We start from the raw sequence: 25,083 nt of genomic DNA, 5'->3' as shown, positions 1-25,083 counted from the left end.
CATGCAGGGGACATGGATTCGATCCCTGGTCCGGGAAGATCCCACGTGTCGCAGAGCAACTAAGCCCGTGCACCACAACTATGGAGCCTGTGCTCTAGAGCCCGTGAGCCACAACTACTGAGCCCACGTGCCACAACTGCTGAAGCCCACATACCTACAGCCCATGCTTCTCAACAAGAGAAGCCACTGCAATGAGGAGCCCATGCACTGCAAGGCAGAGTAACTCCCACTCGCCCCAACTAGGGAAAGCCCGCCCGCAGCAACGAAGACCCAACACAGCCAAAAATAAATAAAATAAATTTCAAAAAATGTTAAGGGTGAAGGGTTTTTTCTTTTTTTAAAAAAAAAGGTAGTAGAGGTCAGAGAATAATTGAATTTCAGAGCTGAAACGGATATTTCTGACTACCTACTGTAATCACCTCACCTTCCTGTTAAGGATATTACCAGGAAGGAGAAGTGACTTATACAGTTCATCCCATCATGGGTTTATGTAATGTCTATTTACATAGCACCAAACATACTTTTACCAGGCACTTCATTATTGGTTATACAGATAAAATATGACTAAGACTTGATTCTTGCCCTCAGGAACTTGCTATCAATTGGGCAGTTAAGATGAGTAAACCGAGAAAGGCATTGCCGTAGTACAAAAGAGGACAGTGTACACAGCGGTTAAGAGTACAGGCTGTGGGTTGAAGCTATCTGAGTTCAAACACAACACCACTGCTCACACGTTGGGTGGCCTTGGGCAACTGAGTTCACTTTACTATGCTTCAATTTCCTTTTCCATGAAACGTTGATAACATTAGCATTTATCTTATAGGGTTACTTGATGATTAAGTGAGAAAATGTATACTCAATGCTTAGTAAAATATTTAGTAGTAGTAATCGATCAATAAATGTATTATTATCAGTAGTAGGTGCAATAGAGTAGGAACATCATCATTATCATTAGATTCCAGGTGTGGTAGTTTAAAAAGAAAGCTTCCCAGCAGTGGGATTTAATAGTCCATGATTATATTAAAGTTTAGGAAGAGTGTTCTGGCAAAAGGGGTTAAATTATTTTCTGGTTTCCTGGACTTTGACTTTGTGGAGCCTTCTGAATGTCAAGGTTTTGGCTAGAGCTGTAACTGAATTGCAAACATAACTCTCATGCTCGTGATGATCCTGGGTTTATATGCCATGTGTTCCAGAAAATGGCAGTGAAGTTTATGAGAGGAAGAAACAGCTCTTTCTCTTTCACACAAAGGTGAAGTTTCAGTTGGAAGTGTGGCTTCCTAGGGTGTTTGTTCTTACCCCACTGACCCAAACAGAGTGAACTATATGACAACAGGGTGTATATCACAGTATGTCATAGAGATGTAAGTTGGTAACATTTTGTATCTTCCACTGTAGGCTGTAAGTATTCTGAGGTCTGGGATGTAGCAGTTATCTATTGCTGAGTAACAAACCACTCCAAAACTTACTGACTGTTTTTAGTGACTGAAACAACAGTAGTTATGGAATTTGCATTTCGGGCAGGGCTCTGTGGGGATGACTTGTTCTGCTCTATGCTTGACTTGAGGCTGAGATCCACTTTCTAGATGGCTCACTCATGTGGCTGGCAAGGTGGTGATGGCTTTTGGTAGTGAACTCAGTCAAAACTGGAGTACTCATTTCTTGCTGGCTGCTTATTTGGGTTTCCTTACGGCATGGCTACCACCTCAGAGCAGTCAGACTACTTACATAGTAACTTATTGCCACTCGTGAGTGTCACAGAAGTACCAGGCAGAGACTGTGTGGCTTTGTAAATCTAGCTTCAGGAGTCAAATAACGTTACTTCTGCCATAGTTGCAAGTGCATCCACATTCAGGGGGAAAGAACATAGGCCCTCATCCCTCTATGGTGGAAATGTCAAAGTTACATGATGAGAGGGACATGTGGGTATGACTCTGTTGAGAAACACAATCTGCCAAAAATGCCACTTCGGTTTTGCCCACCAGAGTGTCCAGAACAGTGGTGATACAACACGGGTACTTAATAAATATAGCTCTGAATGAATTATAGCACTGAATACATTGAGTGAATGAAAATAAATGAATAGATTACTATTGCTACCCCAGTTCCTGACCCTTTCTGAATGACACGGATATTAGTATCAAACTTGGCTCCTGGCTTGAAATTTTGCTCTTTAATCTGGGCACTTACTTATGTATGTCTGTAGTTGATGTTGGAGTCTTAAACTCCTTTGGGGAATAAGGAAATGATTACAAAGACAGAGCGGTAGTGCCTTTGAAGAAAAGTAATTTGAATAAGTGAGGCAGAATTTGGTTGTAAAGATTTATCAAGTCGTCAAAGAGAGGAAAATAGTTCTGAAGGAGGAAAATAATTGATGATGAACCAGCGTGGCTGCGATGAAGGAAACAATATGATGACAAGAGATCGGGCAGCTTCTAGGGGAACAGCAGCCAAAAGAATCATCAGCAAAACTCTGTTTAATTAATGAACGGCAGCAGAAGAGGGTGCTCTAAAAAGATTAGAGATGGCACTTGAGGCTGTGCCTCCTGGGAAATATTGGATGACTGAAGTACTTCTGTGTGTGATGTGATTAAAATAATCAACTAGATTATTTGAACATTGAATCATGAATTTAAAAGATTTTGTCTGCCTGTGTAAAGCAAACATAAGACAGTCATTTTTGATTAATATTGGGGAATAGGGAAGACCACCAATATAATGGTTGTTTCCAGAAGCCATAGTGGAAATGTCTTATTCTTTGTCCATAGCAACCTGATATATTATTGTCCATCAAGATTTTAACTCTGTGCCCTTATTATAAAATATATTTGGAGCTGACAGTTGCAACTTGAACTGTGTAACTTAGGATAAAAGGTACAGGTTGTAAATTTCTCCTCTGTATCATCCATGATTATTTTTATTTTTTTAATGAAAACGAAAGAGTGTGTAATCTTGTTAGTAAGTGCAACTCCTCAAACTTCAGAACAGAAAAAAAAATAGAATTTTGTTGATTATGTCACTCTTGATCATTTTGCCATTGTCAAGTGTTTCTTGGATTCTTCCAGAATGTTGACATTTACCCAACTTTGTTTGAAGTTAAGGGAAAACTGTATTCCCTTTTTATTTGCTTTTTATCATCCTTTTCTAAAATTTTGTTATAGGAAAAGAGGCACACAGGGATTTAGCTATAAGGCTTCTGAGTGTTATGAATTAACAAGAGAGCAGTATTATTCCCATATCTCTGATTCCTACTGTCGTGGTGGGAATGACCAATAATTACGTTTTTTTTCTTATTTCACTGTACTACAATAAATGCATGTTGCAGCTGAACGGGTTTGACAGAAAACATACTTCAAGTATGTGACTACATTTACAGTTATTTACATATTAATGGTATAGGATTTGGACATAATAGTGTTATCACTGGTTTTAAAAAACACTTAGAATATTCTTTTAATTAAGTTTAGATTTGCTATGAGAGTTTGAAAATATAATTTGTGCCGAATTCTAAAGCTGAGTAGTCAAAGACATTATTTAAAAGTTCTCATAAACTTTAAATTATGCTTCAGTTGATGTTTCTTGCTAAGCAGAACATTAATTTGGTTTTGCTGTATATAAATATATCAAAATTAAGAAGTAAATATTTTCATCGGCTCTTTAGACACTCGGATTAAGGTATCTGAAGCAGGCTGGTCAGGAACCTTTGACCTAGTAGTGGAGTTTACAGATATGGCAAACCCCTACGGCAGATTAAAACATTGCATACAAAGACACCAGCTATGTCTTCAAAACACACCAAACGTCACTGCATAGTTTGTTAAGGTGATCATATAAGAGGGCGAAAAAATTCAGGTGGGGCTTTGGCTACAGAGTGAGACACTGCCGCCCCAAGCTACAGTACTTCCACTTCTTTGTTCTCACTAGCTCCTCACTTCCCACCAGCACCTTTCAGTAGAGTCCTAATCGCCACCTATAATTAGATTTTTATTTGTGCCTTAACATGCTTAACGTCCGCCTCCCTCAGACAGGGGATACCCTTGATGGAAAGACTATGGGTAATTTGTGTTTCCCTCTGAATTCCTGATACTTAGTATAGGACATCACATATAGTAGGCACTTCAGTTAATTTTTATTAAATGTTAAAAGATGCCATTTTGGGAAAGAGATTTCTCATTTAACCTTAATCAGAGCAGCACCAGGATTGGTCCCAGGCATAGACTTTAGAGCCTCAGTTTACATTCATATATATGTGAAATCATCAGCACTGCCTTCTCTCAGGCAACAGAGTCACATGCGTTTAATTCAGGATCTGTTTTCTTTTTTTTTTTTTTAACATCTTTATTGGAGCATAATTGCTTTACAATGGTGTGTTAGTTTCCGCTTTACAACAAAATGAATCAGTTATATATATACATATGTTCCCATATCTCTTCCCTCTTGCGTCTCCCTCCCTCCCACCCTCCCTGTCCCACCACTCCAGGCGGTCACAAAGCACCGAGCTGATCTCCCTGTGCTATGCGGCTGCTTCCCACTAGCTATCTACCTTACGTTTGGTAGTGTATATATGTCCATGCCCCTCTCTCAGTTTGTCACAGCTTACCCTTCCCCCTCCCCATATCCTCAAGTCCATTCTCTAGTAGGTCTGTGTCTTTATTCCTGTCTTACCCCTAGGTTCTTCATGACATTTTTTTTTCTTAAATTCCATATATATGTGTTAGCATACAGTATTTGTCTCTCTCTTTCTGACTGACTTCACTCTGTATGACAGACTCTAGGTCTATCCACCTCATTACAAATAGCTCAATTTTGTTTCTTTTTATGGCTGAGTAATATTCCATTGTATATATGTGCCACATCTTCTTTATCCATTCATCCGATGATGGACACTTAGGTTGTTTCCATCTCCGGGCTATTGTAAATAGAGCTGCAATGAACATTTTGGTATGTGACTCTTTTTGAATTATGGTTTTCTCAGGGTATATGCCCAGTAGTGGGATTGCTGGGTCATATGGTAGTTCTATTTGTAGTTTTTTAAGGAACCTCCATACTGTTCTCCACAGTGGCTGTATCAATTTACATTCCCACTAACAGTGCAAGAGGGTTCCCTTTTCTCCACACCCTCTCCAGCATTTATTGTTTCTAGATTTTTTGATGATGGCCATTCTGACCGGTGTGAGATGATATCTCATTGTAGTTTTGATTTGCATTTCTCTAATGATTAGTGATGTTGAGCATTCTTTCATGTGTTTGTTGGCAGTCTGTATATCTTCTTTGGAGAAATGTCTATTTAGGTCTTCTGCCCATTTTTGGATTGGGTTGTTTGTTTTTTTGTTATTGAGCTGCATGAGCTGCTTATAAATTTTGGAGATGAATTCTTTGTCAGTTGCTTCATTTGCAAATGTTTTCTCCCATTCTGAGGGTTGTCTTTTGGTCTTGTTTATGGTTTCCTTTGCTGTGCAAAAGCTTTTAAGTTTCATTAGGTCCCATTTGGTTGTTTTTATTTCCATTTCTCTAGGAGGTGGGTCAAAAAGGATCTTGCTGTGATTTATGTCATGGAGTGTTCTGCCTATATTTTCCTCTAAGAGTTTTATAGTGTCTGGTCTTACATTTAGGTCTTTAATCCATTTTGAGTTTATTTTTGTGTATGGTGTTAAGGAGTGCTCTAATTTCATTCTTTTACGTGTAGCTGTTCAGTTTTCCCAGCAGCACTTATTGAAGAGGCTGTCTTTTCTCCATTGTATATTCTCACCTCCTTTATCAAAGATAAGGTGACCATATGTGGGTGGGTTTATCTCTGGGCTTTCTGTCCTGTTCCATTGATCTATATTCCTGTTTTTGTGCCAGTACCATACTGTCTTGATTACTGTAGCTTTGTAGTATAGTCTGAAGGAAAAGATTTTTGTTGTTTTTCTCTTAGTGATTATGAGCCCTCTTAACTCAAATACACTTGAATTTATACTTTTTGATCGAAATTATCATTACTTTTGGATCACCCCAGGTAGAAGTTCCAATGATATTGTCCAAGTTAATTTATCTTATAGAAAATTTAGGATGGCTGCCCATTTCTGGTGTAGTGAATTTTCCAGTTCCTAACAGAATATCACCCACAGAGACTTGGCTGCTCCTTTCAACAAATGAAAGGGAACACACTAATTTCTTAGCTCATCCCAGGATACAAGACAGCACCATGAATCAAAGATCAGAGTTTTGCTTGATTCAGCCACCAAATGCCACTTTCTTCTCAGTGTCATCTAGCGATGACACTTGGATCTCTGCTCATCCTGACTCTAGCCAAGAGATAATTGCTTGGACTGAAGCCTAGGCATGCAGTACACATTGGCTTCCTGTTGGGAACCACACTCAGAGAGAGAGTGTGTCAACCTTCGGTTCTTACGTAGCTTTTTCAAAGAATTCTTGACATCGATGATTCCTCCTTGCAATTTTTGGAATACTAAGACTATATAACAATTTATTAGGAGCCTCTTTAGCGACACCTAAAGACTGTGGGAAAGATGAAAAGAATGCACACAAAGGACAGGTGGACTTGCTGGGGCTCAGTGTGCTGTTTGCTCTGTTTGTATGTCATTTACTGCTGCTGGCAATTTTAAGAATATATTCTTCATTGGATATCTGAAATAAAATACGTTTGTCTCAACTTACCCTAATTCAGCCTTTGAAAAAGTTTATCTTACTTTGGAAAAATAGTTTAAGCAAAGCACTTGAGGGAAAACGGGTTAGAGAAAATGTCTCCAAAAAGTCAATGTCTTCATTAGTAGAAGTTACAGCTACCCCACTCATCTTTTAGATACTGAAATCTGACCTAACAAAATGAAAAATAAATAATCTAATTAAATATCAGGGAACTCCAGTGGTTATTAAGTATAAATACAATTAATGAATACAAAAGGACTTTCATAGTACATTATATTTTACAATTATTTATAATAGAAATAAAATAAAGATAATAAAAACCTTGGAAACTTTATTAATTGTAAGAGTTTATAGTGCTTGCAGTTACTGTGTTTTGTTTTGTTTTATTTTCCTCAGAAAACAGGTTGAAACCTCTAATTTATTTTATGAACTGCCAAATTTTGCAAAAGAGTCTAGGAACTCATCATGATTTGCCCCCTTCCAGAAATTCGTGTATTCCTCAGAAATCAATTCTACTTAAAACTTTCTGATTAATTCAATCATTTCTGAGTGTTCTGGGAAATAATTTATTTAATAATCTCTGCTTTGGAAAAGATATTTGGAAAAATGAAAAAAGAAAGAATCATTAATAGAGTATGAAATAGGTTTGTTAGTTGACTCCAAGGAGGGTGGGGATTAGACTGTGGACGCAGAGTTTATAAGAGAAGAGGAAGAAATATGGAAGCAGTCATTATAAATACAGGAGGAAATCACATCTGTTAGAACTCATGGCCTGTGGCTATTCTGGACCACAGTTAGGAAAATGGTAAAGTAGATCTAGGTGGTAGACCAGGCGTATGACCCAAAGTAAATCCGTTGAACTGTGTGTGCCTAGACTCTTGAGCCTCAAAACATTCTCGTTCCTATTGGAAAAAAAAAAACACTATTATTTTCTGAAACCACACACACACACACACACTCTACAGTGCTCGTACACTGGGCATCTTTGCATTATTAGGAATTGATGGTAGGAAGAGCATCATAGCTCGACAGAGTGGAGAAGTGTTTGTGAGAAGTGTTTGTGATAGAAAGGATTTTCGTACTTTAGAAGGCAAGTGTGATCACAGAATTCTTAAATCATGGCAAAGAACTCATTTCTTTTTGCCCTGTCAGACATTTGGTATTTCAAAAATGAACAGCTCTTACATTTTTGCAGTTACAGCAAGGCCTTCTCATGACTGCCATGTCCTGGCTGCTGACCTTTGCTCCAGTGTCATCTGGTGTCACTTTCCACCTTGCTCGTCTCACTGCAGCTACTCTGTTCTTATTTTAGTTCTGTGCTCCGATCTCTTTTCCAACACCTAGCCTCACACTTTCCCCCAGAGGAAGGATCTTTCTCTTTCTTTCTTTCCCTTTCTTTCCTTCCTTTCCTTTCTTTAACCTGAATGCCTTCCTATCAGCCTTTCTGTCTTCCTTTCTCTTTTCTTTTTCTTTATTCTATCTCTCAGCTCCTTTTGTAATTAGTCCCTTCTCATGTTTCTGTCCTGCCTGACATGTTTCTCACTTGGAGATACTTTTCCTGTGCACCTCATCTAAGATGGGTTCCCCCGTCTTACCCTCAGCTGTTAACTGCCTCAATATCCCATTTTTGCTTAAGAAGTAAGAATTTTTTATTCTGCACTTCTTTGATATTGATATTTACATCTATCAGAATAATTTAACTCTGGGACATGAATTCTTATGACTGTCTGAAAACATTCTGAGGGTGTATACCAAAGAGTTTCTGTTTTTCAAAACTGTTCATAAATCATTTTAATAAGTAAAACGAAGACTCTTAGAGCTACACATTTTCATTCATTCCAATTTCCATAGAATCAATCGAACAAATATTTTTTTCTCTGCAGAGAGATCAAGATGGTTTTCCTCCCAGATACTTTAGTTTTCTATTCTTAGATTTGTATGTATATATCTTTGAGTGTGTATGTGTGTGTGTATATATATATACATATATATATATGTAAAAACTGTATTTGCTCCCACTCAAATGTGGAAAGAATAAAATATGATGCTTTATTCCTCCATAAGTGTACTTCAGAAAAACTTAAACTTCCTAAGGGAATGTAATTCATTATGAGGTGAATACTCAGTGAAGTCATAGTTCACACTTACTATCAAGGTTATTCATCCCATCTCAAAGGGTGTTCCATCGTTTCCTTCCCAATGCAGGCCCGCTCTAGGTGCACGGGGATACCTACCTGTGCCCAGAGATTTGACAGAGGGGCCTATGGTCTGCATGTTCTTCTCTTCCTGACTTATAATAAATTCTAGATTACCATAAGTGATCTTAACTAGACTCTGAGTCATGGTTTCACATCTTGCTCTACCTGCTGCTGAAGTAGCTTAAAGCTGGTATAACTCATGGTCTTTTCAGAGTACAGTGGTTCCCTTTCTGCAGTAACTTGGCTCCATCTTGATTTTCTTTGCTTCAGATGCTCTGAGAGCATCTGAAATGCCTGCTTTCCAGGTCCTGGCATAGACTCTTCATGTCAAGGCATCCATCCCATGGCTACCTATTCCCTTACCATGGTGGTCTCAGCCTCCCCAGGGAGTTTAGCTCTCAATCCTCAGCAATTCCACTGGGGGTGTACCAGGCCTTCTAGATCCCTCTCCAATCCTGTGCAGACCTGACAGTATCTCATGTCTACTCTCTTCTTAAACATATCAAGCCACTCTCTTTCCTTAGCTATAAACAACAGCTAGCAAATCCTTTTCAGAGGGAAGAACTTTCAGGGTACTTAGCAAGTGAAGAGGCATCACCATGCAATTTAAAAAGCAGACCTTCAAAGCAAAATAATTTTCTAGGTACCTCTCTTGCAAGAAGAGGTTTTTTTAAAAGTTATATATAAATGACTGAGACCACTAACTAAAATACACATCTAATTAATATATATTTTTTAATCCAACACTGCCTTCTACCTTGTTAGCTACAAGATCCCTTGGAATTTTGAGATTCTGATATTGTTGTTGACATAGGGTATTAGATAAGTTTTTTCTAATAGGAAAAAAAATAAGTCAGCATTGAGACTTGAAGCTGAATAGTGACTGTGTTATTCTGTGCTGAACTTGCTCTATTTTTACCTGAGGTAACAAACTTCATGGCCAAGCCTTCATGGTAGAATGGGCACAAAGAAAGAAATTGGCTTACCAGTAAGAAGAGGTACTAGGAAAGTGTTTTAAATTTTGCCATCTGGTATCATATATTATGTTTAGTTTGGACAGAGTAGTCTTTTTTTATTCACTATGACTGGCCTCACCGGTCAATTAATGACAGAAATAATTTAAAGAGGGGAGTCATTTAAAAATGTTTGATATAGATGTACTATTTTAACTGTCATTCACTTTATAATAATTTGAAGCAGGGCTACATTTACCGTTATTTGGTTTTTGTTTTTGTTTTATTTTGTATCTTAACATGAATTTACTTATCTTGTATAAACTGTATTTATAATGCATTGTCTTTTATTTCCATGTTGTTTGTCTTTTTTAAGTGAAATGAGAACGTAAATGTATTTGTAAAATGATCCAAGACTATAATCCTCATAGATTTTATATTCCTCTGCCTAATTTTTTAAATTTATGTTTTTCTATACATAATTCAAGACTTTGTTTGTAACCTGCTTAAGTATTTTGAAACCATTAAGCACAGACTTCAAAAGAACTGCTCTTTCCATGCTCATATTCCATTAGGTTATATAAATAACAAAGAAGTAATAAAAAGGACACCTGGGGGAAACAAATTGAGAAAAAGCACAAATTATTCTTGATAAACATGCAGCTTATGTGGTGGTGGCAGAAATGGGAGAGTATTAGACCATAATTTAGTATCCTGGTGCAGTCCTTGGTTGATGAACATAAGTTTTAAGTCTTGCAAAGAAAATTGGTATTCTTAGTTAACCCAATAGGTTAGTTAAATTGAGACCAGTTAAAAGGGCTTCTCCCATGTTTACACACATTTTATATAATCATATCAATCATGCATGTATTTTGTATTTCTTTTCTTTTGTCTTTTAGCTTGGTTGAATTCAGTAGCCTTCTGGAGCCCCTTCTCCTGGACACCTACTCAACTATGTGTTGGGAAGACCAAGGCGAATAAGGACTGGACTCTGAATGCAGTGAGGGTCTAAAAGGGAGATAACAAACACTCATCCATGCTTTATGTAGTAAATCCCACCAAGCACAAAAACTAAAAGTACATCGTTTCACCTATTAAAAATAGGCCCCTATGTCACTTATTCTTATGCCAGTTTTTCTTCAGTATTTTATGTAAAATTTTACTTGATAATTTAGATCAAGTTTTAAAGATGTAAAAATATCTGGATAAAAGTATGTGCCCTTATCACTAATTGTCAGTCTACATCAGCTACTATTTATTTTAAAGTACTTCATTCCAGTGTGAGGAGGGTTACATTTAAATATTTCTCAGTCTCCTGAGATTTCTGATTCATATATGTAGCTCTGAAATACTGTGAGCAGGGTGCCATTCAATGCTTTTATGGAGTTTTTTTTTTTTTTTTTTTTTTTTGCTGCTCGTGAACTGCTATGTGCCAGATGCCCCATTCATAACATCTCTTAACTCTGATAATGAGTAGATGTCATTATTTTGCCTTCCAGCACTTCTGATCAATATCAGGCTAATATTATTTTCTCTCTGATTTTCCTTTATATTTTCAAAATTTATAGCAAACACAAAATGAAGTAATTATTTAATGTTTAACACAGTACAGTTTTTTTTTGACTGCCCTCTAAGCCCTTGCAACTAGGATCGACTTTATTACAAGTTTAAAAAATTATGAAAATATTTTAGCATAAATATTTATTTAGTGGTACCCTTAACAGTGAATTTATGAGTTTTTTAGGCCACTTTTCAAACTCATTTTAGTTTCAATTAAGATTTGGTGGAATATTTCTTAAACTCATATAAGAAAATATAAGACCTAAAAAGGAAATGTAAGTCACATTCTTTAGAATTATCTTTCTGTTTATACCCAGTATTTCTTAGTTATCGGAATAAAATTGTGAGCCCAGTGCCTGACACATATTTGGCACTCAGAAAAGTGTATTAAATGAATGCATTCAAACTGAAATAACGTAACTGCTTAGTTAAGGCTTCTCTTGTTTTAGGTGTTTTTTTACAAGATTCTTTTCATTTTAAAAGAGATAATAGAGACTTTAGAAACTGAAAGGTAATGTTAATAGGAATCATAGCAATTATCTCGTCTATCTTCTCCAATTTTCAGATGGAGCTGACAAAGAAATTAAGTGATTTAACCAATGGCAAGTTAAATAGACTTCAAACTTTCAGATGTATTATTAAGCCATGTAGTTAATTTGGTTCAAAGTTTTGATTTAACCAACATGTATTAAGTATGTGTAATGATGAAGGCACTCTAATGAGCGCCAAGCTTAAAAAAAAAAAAGAAACACGAAATTCCTACCCAAAGTTTGTAAACTACGGACTAGTATTTGGGAACCACTGAAATTTGATTCTTAGGCTCAGGACTGGAGTCTGGGCGGGCGATACTGATTTGAGAGTCATTAGTATACACTTGTAATTGAACGGATGCAGTGATTGAGATCACACAAGAAGAGGAAATAAAACGAAAGAAAGAGTAGAACTAGTGGATTCCTGGTGAAGACGTATTTATAAGATGATACAAAGAGAATCAGGGGGGAAAAGAGACATATAAAAGGAGTGAGAATCAGATGATAAATAGTTCCTTGAAAATCAAGGGACAAAGAGAACCAGGTAGTAAATGATGGGAGGTTTCTTGTACCTTGCAGAAAACTCAATTATGATGAAGACTTAAAAGACACTATTAAAATCAGACATTCAGCATCACTGGGGATTCTTGCAAAAGTGCTTTGCTACAAAGGGAGTAACATATGAGCCACAATGAAGATTGCAAATTCTTGGAAAGAAGGAAAGAGGAGGAAAGAAATAATACAAATTAAAAGACCAGCATTTTCCAGAATGAGTTCTGCTATCTTCACAGGTTTTAGTAGCTATTACTTGAAAAATATAAAGGAGAGCGTTGGGGTAGAGAGTTCACTTGTGAGATATCTTGAGGAAACAATTTAAAAAGTTAATTTTGCTGCAGGACTTCAGAAAATTTATTTGGCAAATGGGAATGGAGAATATCCAAAAGAGGGTATATTTGGTCATCTATTTTCTTTAAAAAAAAAAAAACAGTTTTTGGGATTACTATTCTATATTAGTCACTTGGGAAATTTTGCTTTGGAATAAAAAGAAAAAGCCAAGATATTTAACACTAATAGAAAAAGAAAGAAGAGAAAGAAACAACAGGAATTCAAAAAAAATTCTCCAGCTTTATTAAGATATAATTGACATATAACATTGTGTAAGTTTAAGGTATACAATATGTTGATATGATACATTTATATATTGCAAAATGATCACTACCATAGTACTAGCTGACACCTCCATCATGTCACGTAACTACCATTTCTTTTTTGTGGTGAGAACATTTAAGGTCTACTCTTAGCAACTTTCAAGTATATTAAACAGTTTTATTAGCTAAAATCACCGTAATGTAATTAGACCCAGAGAACTTATTCATCTTAAAACTGGAAGTTTGTACTCTTTGGCTGACATCTCCTGATTACCCCCAACCCCCTGCCTCTAGTAACCACCATTCTAGTCTCTGTTTCTATGAATTTGACTTCTTAAAAATTCCACATATAAGTGATATCCTACAGTATTTGTCTTTCTCCAACTTACTTCAGTTAGCATCGCGCCCTCAAAGTCCACCCATGTGATAGGTTGAAAGAAACCTTGTTTGTGTTGAGGTGTGAATCCCTTCTACTCCAGGATAAGTTTGATTAGATTTGAAAGCCCAAATATTGGAATTTCAATATGTTTAAAGGTTCAGTGCAAATAAAGACCTTCTGAAGTCAAGTGTACACTCAGATAGTGACAGAGCCATGCAACAGAATTTCTATTCATTTGTGTTTTCTTCACAAAGACATCCAGGAAAGATGCATCAAAGGGGAAACCTAGCAGAAAATCTTAAACCAAAATAATTGGTAAGGTTGATTAAGAGAGGAGAAAGCATGAAGCAAAGAAACTTAGTAAGTACTTTTTTCCAGCTTTATTTCAATATAAATGATATATAACATTGGGTATATTTAAGGTGTACAACATGTTGACTTGATACACGTATATATTGCAAAGTAATTACTACCATAACATTAGCTAATACCTGAATCATGTAGCATAATTTCCATTTATATTTTGTGGTGAGAATATTTAAGATATACTCTCTTAGCAACTTTCAAGTGTATAATACAGTATTATTAATGTAAATTACTATACTGTACATTAGATTCCCCAGAACTTATTTATCTTATAACTAGAAGTTTATAACCTTTGACCAACATATCACTTCTCTGCCACCTCCCAGCTCCTGGTAACCACCCTTTTTTTCTCTGTTTCTACAAGTTTTATGAATTTTGGGTTTTGTTTGTTTGGTTTTTTTAGATTCCATATGTAAATGAGATCATACAATATTTGTCTTTCAGTGTCAGGCTTATTTCATTTAGCATAGAGCCCTCAAGCTCTATCCATGTTGTCACAAATGGCAAGGTGTCTTTCTCATGGCTGAATAATATGTACATATGTATATACACCCCCCACCTCATCTTTATTCATTCATCTGCTGAGGAACACTTAGGTTGTTTCCATATCTTGGTTATTGTGAATAATGCTGCAATGAACATGAGAGTGCAGATATCTCTCCCAAGATCCTGTTCTCATTTCCTTTGTATATATACCCAGAAATGGGATTGCTGGATCATGTAGTAGTTTTATTTTTAATGTTTTGAGGAACCCTCTTAGTTTTCCATAGTGGCTGCACCAAGTTACACCCTCACCAATGGTGCAGGAGAGTTCCTTTTCTCTACATCTTCGCCAACACTTGTTGTTTCTCGTCTTTCTGATAATAGTCATTTTGACAGGTATGAGATGGTATCTCATTGTGGTTTTGCATTTTTCCGGTGATTACTGATGTTGAGGACTTTTTCATGTACCTGTTTGACTGTCTTCTTTGAAAAAAATAAAGAAGATTGAAATCATATCAAAAGCCTTTTCGTACCACAGTTGCATAAAACTAAAAGTTTTCCTAGTTTCCTAGTTTCTCCTAGTTTACCAGGAGAAAACTGAAAAATTAACCAATATGTGGAGATTAAACAGCATGCTACTGAACAACCAGTGGGTCAAGGAAGAAATCAAAAGAGAAATCAAAACCATTTCTTGCGACAAATAAAAATGAAAATACAATATACCAAAACTTATGGAATGCATCTAAAGCAGTTCTAAGAGGGAAGTTTTTAGTGATAAATACCTACATGAAGAAAAAAGAAAGATCTCAAATAAACAACCTAATTTTACAACTCAAAGAACTAGAAAAAGAAGAACAAACTATGACCAAAGTTAGTGGGAGGAAAGAAATAAAGATCAGTGCAGAAATGAATGAATGAGAGACTAAAAAGAAAATAGAAAAGATCCCTGAAACTTGAGTTTTTTTGAAAAGATAAACAAAACACACAGACCTTTAGCTAGACTTATCAAGGAAATAAAAGAGGATTCAAATAAACAAAATTATAAATGAAAGAGGGTACATTACACCTAGATACCACACAAATGGAAAGGAATATGGGAAACTACTATGAACAATTATGCACCAACAAATGGACAAACTAGAAGAGATGAACACATTCTTAGTAAGTACTTCTACTGGTCTTACATTCCTGCTCATTTTCTGGCATTCCAAAATCTTATTTGAAATTTTGGACATAAACATTCTTAGAAGAATCCACTGGTTAACAAAGAAAATTTTGTTTCATACTTAAAATTTTCTTTTCAATTCATAACTGGTTTTCTGTATGTGAGACATATTGTTTTCTTATACCAAGTGAATGCTGTCGGGAGTGATCTTCCATCACTTGTTCCTGTTTCTGGAACACGGCTTGCTCTGTGGCTTGGCATTTTGGAGCTGTCCCTTTTAGACAAGTCTTGAATAAACCATCTTCTCACATAATTTGGCAGAAGCAAAATGGCATCCTCATGTAAAATGTCACCTGCTCTAGACTGGCATTATTCTTGAGATTATAAGTATTCGAATAATGCTCTAAGATTCCTCTCTGTTTATCTCAGAAATATTACTCCCTGATGGTTTCTAAGAGGATAGATTTGGTTATTTTATTAGGTCAAACTTTAATCCTTGATAGAGAGCAAAATATTTTAAAAACGGAGCCTAGGACAGATAAAGTTTGATTTAGTAATTAAACATTAGAGCTGGAAAGGAAAATAGAGTTCATTGAATTCAGTGATTAGTGAGATGACTCTAGAAGAATTTCTGTTTCAGTACCATTGTGGAGAAAGAAGGTAAGCTAAATTAGGGTTTTTGGTTCCTTGGTTTTCTCCCCTCATAGCATTTCTTTGGGTTTCTTTTTACATTGTGTTTTTCTTTAGTAGATTAACATTTTATTTTAAAACAATAATTTAATATAAATATTTCATATTGAAAAGTTGGAAAGTTAGTTTTTAAGGGATTAAATGATTTTCCCAAGTCATAACTCTACTAAAAGATACAATGGGAACTAGGAACATGGTTTCTTGTGTTTTAGTGCTTTTTGATTTTTATTTCATGTTTTTGTTCTATTAAAGATCTAAGAACCCAATTGGAATTCCATAATAGGACATGATGGCTTAAAAAAAAAATAGAAAGAATGAAAGAAAAGAGTTATAAAGAGAATTAAAATCATCAATAATTATTCTTGCCTACTGCATTTTTCCTTCAAATAATTATTTCTTCACCTGTTTATATTCTTCATACTGTATGTGATAAAGAATTTAAATAATAAAATAAAAATTTCCCCAAAATGTATTCATCTTGATCAGGGTTTCTCAACCTCAGCACTAAAACTTTGGAGTGACACATTTTTTTGTTGTTTGCTGTCCTATGCATTGTATAATGTTTAGCAGCATCCTTGGCCTCAACCCACCAGATACATGGAGATATGACAGTCTTTTACTCAGTCATGATAATCAGAAATGTCTCAGAGAATGCCAGATATCCACCAGAGACAATACTACCCCCGGTTGAGAACGATTGATCTAAATAATGTACAGTCTAGATCCAAACTGAGACACCAAACTGAAGATAATCTTACCATATGTTAGCTATTGTGAGTAGACACTTGTTCCAAGATTTTAAGCAGTCCATTGTGATATTTTAGAAATTCTAAGGAAAACAGTCGTGGCTGTAAGAAGTGAGGCAGGTGTGGGAGTCAAGCCTTAATGCAAGCAGGTGAAGTGGGCTGCATGAGTGTTGACTATGTGCTTGGTGGGTGTGGAGAGTCCACAAAAATATTTAATATTCTAATTTAATTGAACTCAGTTCTTGTTAACTTTTTGTATTATGTGACCCTACATGTAATAGGCCAAAAGAGTGAAATATTTGTCTTTGATGGCTGGACAAGGCAGTCAGACTCTAGAGTAGAGTATGGTGATGGTGATGGGGATTTTAAGCTTGCCACTTTGATGTCCAGATGTGTCTTAGAATGAAAGACGGAAAAAGTCATGAAGAAAGGGCTATCTTGAGGACTAGCTTTCCCTAGTTACAATAAAAGGGAATTATTTTTTGTTTTTTTGTTGGTTTTTTTTACTTTGTATTAGTGAACAGCTATTAATCCCAGTGTGGAATTGTTCCTCTATCACCCACATAGTTCTCTTGAGTCTCTCAGCCACAGTGTCTGATCACTTCCTGGTGTAAAGCATGACTCAGCTTTGCCCAACTAGATTACTTTCATGCTATTTTCTGTACTTGTTCTATGGTCATTGGCATAGAGGTAACTATTACTTTAGCATTTTGACCTGTAATGATTTTATAAAGTAGCTGGGACAGTGATTATCTTACCTGTCAATGCAAAGAGCCTAGCCACAACAGGAGAGAACTAAGCCACCAAGCAAAAAGATACAAAGGCAAACAGACCCTGAACGATAAAGCACCTCAAGACTCTTTAATCACCTGGATCCAGCTGTATCTGAAGCTCAGGTTGCCCCTTGGACATCCAGCTACATGAGTCAACAAAGTAACCTTTTTTTTTTTTTTTTTTTTTTGCTTCATCTAGTTTGTGTTAGGTTTCCATCACTTACAATTGAAAGAGGTCTGCTGAGTATGGAGAATATTCCCATTGAGCAAATGTGAGCAAGGAATTGCAAATGCATAGAAATAAAATGACAGCTATACAGATGAAAGACTAACACGAAACAACAAGAAAAGCCCCTTGAACTTTAATGCAGGAATAATGAACAAATAAAGAGTATGTGTGAGCTATCTCACAAAAACCTGTTCTTCAAGGAGAAGCAAGGCATCAGAGAAAAATGACCTCATAACAGATTGAAATAGAGACGATAATGGAGGAGGAAAATGTCCAGAATCAAACCAGAGAGTGTGTCCTTCTATTCACATACTGTTTGCAAATTCTAATGATGGAGGACCAGTAATTGAGTTCACCTGTGTAAGAACTGTATCATTCATTTATTCAGCCAACATTTACAAATTATCAACCAAGAGGGAAGGATTCCAAGTTGTTAAACACCAAGTCTCTGAACTTCAGTCTTTATCCAAGATGTAAGTCCAGGGAGGGGAAAAAAAATTCAAGAAACCATGAATAGTATAAAAGCTATTGTAGGCAAGTGCAGAGTGAGACAGACAATTCACTCTATTACTTATGGCTTCTTCAATTGTAAGTGACAGAAAAAGGAATTCAAACTAGCTTAAGTAGGAAAAAAATTTGCATGAGGTTGCATTCAGGTTTGAACTCCTGAGTCCATGCACAGCTGGTCTCCTGGTTTGAACTCCTGAGTGCATGCACAGCTGGACTCAGGAGTTCAAACCATGGCACCTGAATTCTATCTCCTTCTCTACCTCTTAATTTTGTTTGCTTCTGAGTTGTCTTTCCACATTGTTGCAAAGAAGACAATTAGCAGATCTGGGTTAATGTCATTAGAGGTCATGACTCCAAAGGTAAAGTTACCTCTTTTCCTCACGTGACATTTATTGACTCTGCTTTAGTCTTAGGCCCATTTCTGGAGCAATCTCTGTATCTAAGAGGATGTGCCTCAGCCTTGTCCATGTACCACTTCTGCAGCTGGGTGCTGGGACCATGATACTGACAGACCCACCAAGATAAGGTGAAGTGAGAGTTACTGAAAGGAAAAGAAGCTATGTAGTCAGTATCATTTATGATGATGATGGTTATGATGATAACCTTCATCATCATTATTCTAGACGACATTCAGTCTCCTAACACATCCTGGGTGGGACCTAGAAGTTGTCATGTCACATCTGAGCTAACTATTAAAGAGTAAGTATTTGTATGACTACTGTTGGTTAGGGTGAAAAACAAGAGGATACATTAGTGTAGAGGATTCAGTGTAATTATGCAGGCACGCTTTAGCAAAATTCGCTAATGTCCAAATATACACAAATTGTCATCTACCATTTATTGAGTACTGATTATGTGCCAGGCATTTGCTAAGTAAGCTCTTTAATTTGATCATCTCATTTAATTCTCCCAAATTTTACAAGGTATTACTCTCTTTCTCAAATTGCAAATAATGCTCAGTGAGGTGAAATAATTTACTTAATTAGCAAGTGGTAGAGTTTGGATTGAGACACAGGAAGTGTGAAACAAGAGCTTGGATATTTAATATGACTTTGTACTTAGGGGGACCATACATCTCAGTTTATGCCTCTTGTCCTGATACAATTATTAATTGCATCCCCTTCTACTTCAAAACATGTTCAGATTTTGACAATAAATTATATAACATGAACACTGCCTCCTTCATGGATATGTTTGAGCTCCCTTGTATTTTATATTCTTGTCTTTCATTGAGAATGATTTTAATAATCTTTTGTTTTAGGAGAAGAGCTTCATATTTACAAAGAAGGTGCAAAGATAGTACAGAGAGTTCTGATATCCCCACACCCACTTTCCCTTATTATTAGCACCTTATATTAATTTGTCACAATTAATGACAATATTGATACATTATTATTAACTAAAGTTCATACTTTATTCATATTTCCTTAGTTTTCACTTAGTGTATTTTTTCTGTTACAGGATCCCATCCAGGATATCACATTATGTTTAGTCATCATGTCTCCTTAGGCTCCTCTTAACTGTGACAGTTTCTCAGGCTTTCCTTGTTTTTGATGACATTGGCCCTTTTGCGAAGTACTGGCCAGGTGTTTTGTAGAATGTCTCCCAACTGGGATTTCTCTGATGTTTTCCTCACAATTATAATGGGGTTATGGGTTTGGGGGAGGAGATCACAGAGGTAAAGTGCCAATTTTATCACATAACATCAAGGGTGTATACTATCAATGTGGCTTATCATTGTTGACATTAACCTTGATCACCTGGCTGAGGTAGTGTTTGACGTGTTTCTCCATTGTAAAGTTACTCTTGTAAAATGGTTGTTAACCTTTTCAAGTTATGTTTATACAGAGAACATGCACACATTTTAAGTGTGTGAATCCATGACTTTTGACAGATATATTTACCCATGTAACCACTATCCCTTTCAAGATGTAGAACATTTCTGTCAGCCTTCTAAAGTTGTTTTAACTTGTCTTAATTTAATCTTTTGATTTCATAGAGTCCCTAAAGAATCCTTTCAGTTATGATTGAGTCAGAAGTGCCCCAACTCTTAGCAGACATATCACAATTTTGAGCTGCTCTCGAAATAAATAACCAGATTCTTAACTATGTTTGACTCTATCAGGTTACCTTTTATAGACTGGCCATCTCTCCATATATCTTTCCTGACTGGAATAACTAGGTAATGCAGACTTACCATCCCATGGACTTGAAACCTTGTCCTATAGGTAAGAACATCAGGATGAACAAGCCTCAGAAAGGGAGACTTAACGAAAAATCACAAGGAACCAATCTTTATAACTGCTAAAGTGTGACAGGATGTGAAGAAGGCTGACATGACTGTGACAAATCTGGCTTAGAGAAGACTATTGTGGATAATATCATGGGATACCACCGCATTTTATATTCAGAGATTTCTAAGAGTGGACCTGAAGTAGGAGCAAGACAGGTATGGTCTTAACATCCTAAGTAAGACATTATCAGTATTCGAAAGAGGTTTCTAAAGCACTTTTATCAATTCCTTTTTTAAAGTATTAATTATAATATTAATCACTGTTGGATTTATAGGGAAATAATGTTTTACAAGAAGCAACATAAATATAAGTGTAAAAGTTCATGAGGCGGCATCATGCAAGTTATTTTATCAAAACTTATATAAAAATCATGGCATATAATTAGAGCTGAAAGAAATGTTAAATCTCAGAGAGCCACAAAAAAAAAAAAACTCTTCAGCTTATAGATAATAAAAATGGATGAGTTGAAAAATTTGCCCAGATAATTGGATCTTAACCTTATATATAAACTTTATTGTGGTATAGTTTACATAAACAAAAGTATATGCATATTAAATATATGATTGATGAGCTTATAAAATATAAACTAAGCATAAAACTTTATATACTAAAAACCACCACAAATTAGATATATAACATTTTCATCACCCTGGAAAGGTACCTTATACCCCTGTTTACTCAATCCATCCCCTATTCTCAGGCCCAGGCTGATCTGCTCTCACTACATATTAACTTTGACTTTTCTAGAATTTCATATAAAAGATGTCATATTGCATACACTGTCTTTTGTCTTTCTTCCTTTACTTCCTATAACATTTTTGAGATATATCTGTTTAGTGTATAGTAGTTGTTCCCTTTTATAGCTGAGTAGTATTCCATTGTATGGATATACCACTTGTATTTATCCTTTTGATGGGCATTTGTGTTGTTTCCATTTTATAGTTATTTTGAATAACACCACTATAAACATTTATACAGAAATACCTGTGGATTGTTCTTTCCTTGGGTAGAAGTGGAAATGTTGGGTTGAATGGTAAGTGTATGTTTACCTTTATGAGAGACTGAGAAAGACTTTTCTAAAGTGGTTGCACCATTTTGCATTCTGACCAGCAGTGTATAAAAGTACTAGTTCTGCTGTATCCTTTCTAACACTCACAATGGTCAGTCTTTTTCATTTTAACCTTTGTAATAGGTAGTGGGATCTCATTTTGGTTTTAATTTGCTTATCCCTGAAAACTAATGGTGCTGAACATCTCTTCATGTGCCTACTGCCTTTTGTGTATCTTCTTTAGTGAACATATATTTTTTCTGTGTGTGTGTGTAGTATATAACCTTCCTTATGTACAAGTTCTTTGTAAAATATATGTTTTGTGAAATTTTCACCATTTCTGCTTCCTTCTCCCCTATTTTCTGAACGAGTCTCTGTAAGATTGACATTTTTCCTTAGATTGTTGATCACATTCACCAAGGAATGCCATCTGGACCTAGAATTTTCTTTGTGGGAATGATTTTTTATAGTTACTTTGTTTATCTTATTCAAACAGCTTTGTTGAGATGAATTTTACTTATAAAATCCACTAATTTCAAGGATACAATTTAGTCATTTTTAGTAACTACCAAATTATACAACCATCAACATGAATCAGTTTTAGAATATTTTTATTACCCTAATAAGATCTCTCATGCCCATTTCCAGTTTATCGCCATTCCCACCACCAGCCCCAGGCACGGGAAGGTTTTTCACTGTAAAGGAAATGTAACAAACATAAAGTTTTTAGATTTTTTTCTTTCTTTTTGAGTCAATTTTGGTAAGTTGTGCCTTTCAATGAATTTGTCCATTTCACTTAGTTATCAATTTTTTGATATAAAATTTTCATGACATTTCCTTATTTTCCTTTCCATGAGTCTAGGGTCTAGAGTGATGGTTTTTCTTTTTATCTTGGTCATTTCTCTCTTCTTTCTTTTTTTCTTAATCTGTCCAGCTTAGACATTTTCAGTTTTACTGGTCTTTACAAGGAACAGCTTTTGGTATTATTGGGTTTTATCTCTTTTTGCTCTTTTCTATTTTATTGATTTATACTTTTTATTCTTTCTTTTTACTTTGAGTTTAATTTATTTTACTCTTTTAGTTTCGAATGCGAAGTTTAGATGATTGAATTAAATGTATATTTTCTTTTCTACTATATGGCTTTAAGCTATAAATCTCTCCCTAAGAACTGCTTTAGAGAGAGTCAACAGATTTTGACAGGCTGTTATTGTTATCAGTCATTAAAGATATATTCTAATTTATCTGGATTTTTTTTTTTTTTTTTTTTGCGGTACACGGGCCTCTCACTGTTGTGGCCTCTCCCGTTGCGGAGCACAGGCTCCGGACGCGCAGGCTCAGGGGCCATGGCTCATGGGTCTAGCCACTCCGTGGCATGTGGGATCTTCCTGGACCGGGGCACGAACCCGTGTCCCCTGCATTGGCAGGTGGACTCTCAACCACCGCGCCGCCAGGGAAGCCCCTACCTGGATTTTTAAAAAAATTGTGAGTTAAGTGTGTTTAAATATCAAATATTAGGGGATTTTCTAGATATTTTGTTATTGATTTTCAAGTTAATACCGTTGTTATCAGAATGAGTTCAATAATTTTAAGTGTACTGAAACTTGTTTATGGAACAATATATGGTCTATCTTGAACAATGTTCAAGTTTGTCTTCTGCAGTGTGCAACTGCTGTTACACAGATGCAGTGAATTTCAAACAATGTATTTTTCAGCCCTACACATTCCATTTATTTTTATATTTTTCACTTCTCTCCTCATTGGGTTCATGTTGCCCTCAAATTCTTGAACATATTTACACTAGCTGTTTATATTTATTTCCTATTGCTGTGACACAACTACCACACATTTAGTGACTTAAAACAATACTCATTTATCTCACAGATCTTTAGGTACTCTAGTATGCGCGGCTTGGCTGGGATCTCTCCTGAGGCTCTTTTACAGAACTGAAGTCAGAGTGTCAGCCAGGCTGAGCTGTTATCTGGAAGCTCTGGGAAAAATCCGTGTCCAAGGTTATTTAGCTTGTCAGTAGAATTCAGTTACTTACAACTGTAGGGACGACGTCCTTGTCTTCTCTTGCCGTTATCCAGGGGCCAGACAGCTGCTAGGGCCACTCTCAGACCCTTCCAGATGGCTCCTTCCCTCTCAGCAATAGAGAACCTCCTTCATGTTGAATCCTTCTCACACTTAGGATCTCTCTGACATACTCTTTTGTGACCAGCCAAAGAAAAGTCTTATTTTAAGGACTTACGTGATTAGGTTAGGCTCACCTGGAGAATCTCTCTCAAAGCCAACCGATTAATAACCTCAACTACACCTGCAAAATCCCATTCACTATATAATTATGGGGGCTATTTTAGAATTCTGTCACACTGTTTTTTTTTGTATTTGTGCTGATTCTAAAATCTGTCATTTCTAGATCTGTTTTTATTGACTAGTTTTTCCTCCTGCCTTTTCACATGCCTTATAATTTTTATTGGATTCTGTACAGTGTAAAAATAATGTGGTTGTGTCTTCATTTCACTGTCTTCCTTTAAAAAGCATTGAATCTTGTTTTAGCAGATGTTAGGTTACTTGCAGGTCAGCTAGAACCTTTCCAGGTTGGTTTTTAAGACTTTTTCCAGTGGGTATTTAGCCCTGCTATTAAAGTCTTTCTGGGTCTCTACTAATTTGTCCGAGTCTTCAGAAAGATTTCTCCCCTCCAGAGGGTTAGCACTTCAGTGTCTCCCAGTGCTGCGTGAGCTCTGTTACAGTTCCCTAATAGTTGTTATTTTCCTAGGGTCCCATATCCTCATCCTATGTTTTCCCAGTTTAGTGTTGAGCCAAAATTCAAGGGACTACCATACATATTTCTAGCCCTCTTTCTCTGTGTACCTCCTGTCTATCTTGTACTCTTGCCTGCAAGTTGCAGCTTCCTGAGTCTCTCTGAACTCTGATCTCTGTTTTCTCAAATTAGCCCATTGACCATGCTCAGCTTGGGTCTGAAAAGTGGCACCAGGCAGGAACATTCATAGGGCTTGCCTCATTTGTTCCCCCTCCTTTGGGGAACACAGTCCTGAGCTCTTAGCTGCCCAGTGTCTTAAAAGGGTTGTTTAAGTTATTCTAATTTTCTAATGATTAGCTTTGAGAGGAAAATTCTGGGGCCAATTACTCCATAATGGCTAGAAGCAGGAGTCCTCAACTGAGATTGATTGACTGAATGAATGTCTACAAGAGCTTACCTGCTACCTTCTCCCCACAGAAATGAGACTTGATCCCACTTCTGATTTTATTTTAATGGGGTGGAGGGTTGAGGAACTGAAGAATCAAAATCATTATAGGATAGGGACTTCCCTGGTGGTGCAGTGGTTAAGAATCCACCTGCCA

General features: G+C 36.2%; 1 long non-coding RNA gene across 5 annotated transcripts in view; it reads left to right on the top strand.

Moving 5' to 3' along the window:
- The window catches only part of LOC149744037 (uncharacterized), a 102,334-nt gene extending 85,741 nt beyond the window's left edge, over window positions 1–16,593 (top strand). For all 5 annotated transcript variants that reach the window (XR_016391589.1, XR_016391586.1, XR_016391590.1 and 2 more), the window contains one exon: window positions 10,699–16,593. This is a non-coding gene — a long non-coding RNA (uncharacterized LOC149744037). The remainder of the gene's footprint in view (window positions 1–10,698) is intronic.
- Window positions 16,594–25,083: the final 8,490 nt, after the last annotated feature.

This window comes from Delphinapterus leucas, unplaced genomic scaffold, assembly GCF_059928025.1.
Source record: "Delphinapterus leucas isolate spDelLeu-1000000601 "Yukka" unplaced genomic scaffold, BTC_Dleu_Yukka2 spDelLeu_asBTCV2_sq25, whole genome shotgun sequence".
NCBI classification, from domain to species: Eukaryota; Metazoa; Chordata; class Mammalia; order Artiodactyla; family Monodontidae; genus Delphinapterus; species Delphinapterus leucas.
The sequence above is the reverse complement of the archived record's forward strand: the minus strand, read 5'-3'. Positions and strand labels throughout refer to the sequence as shown.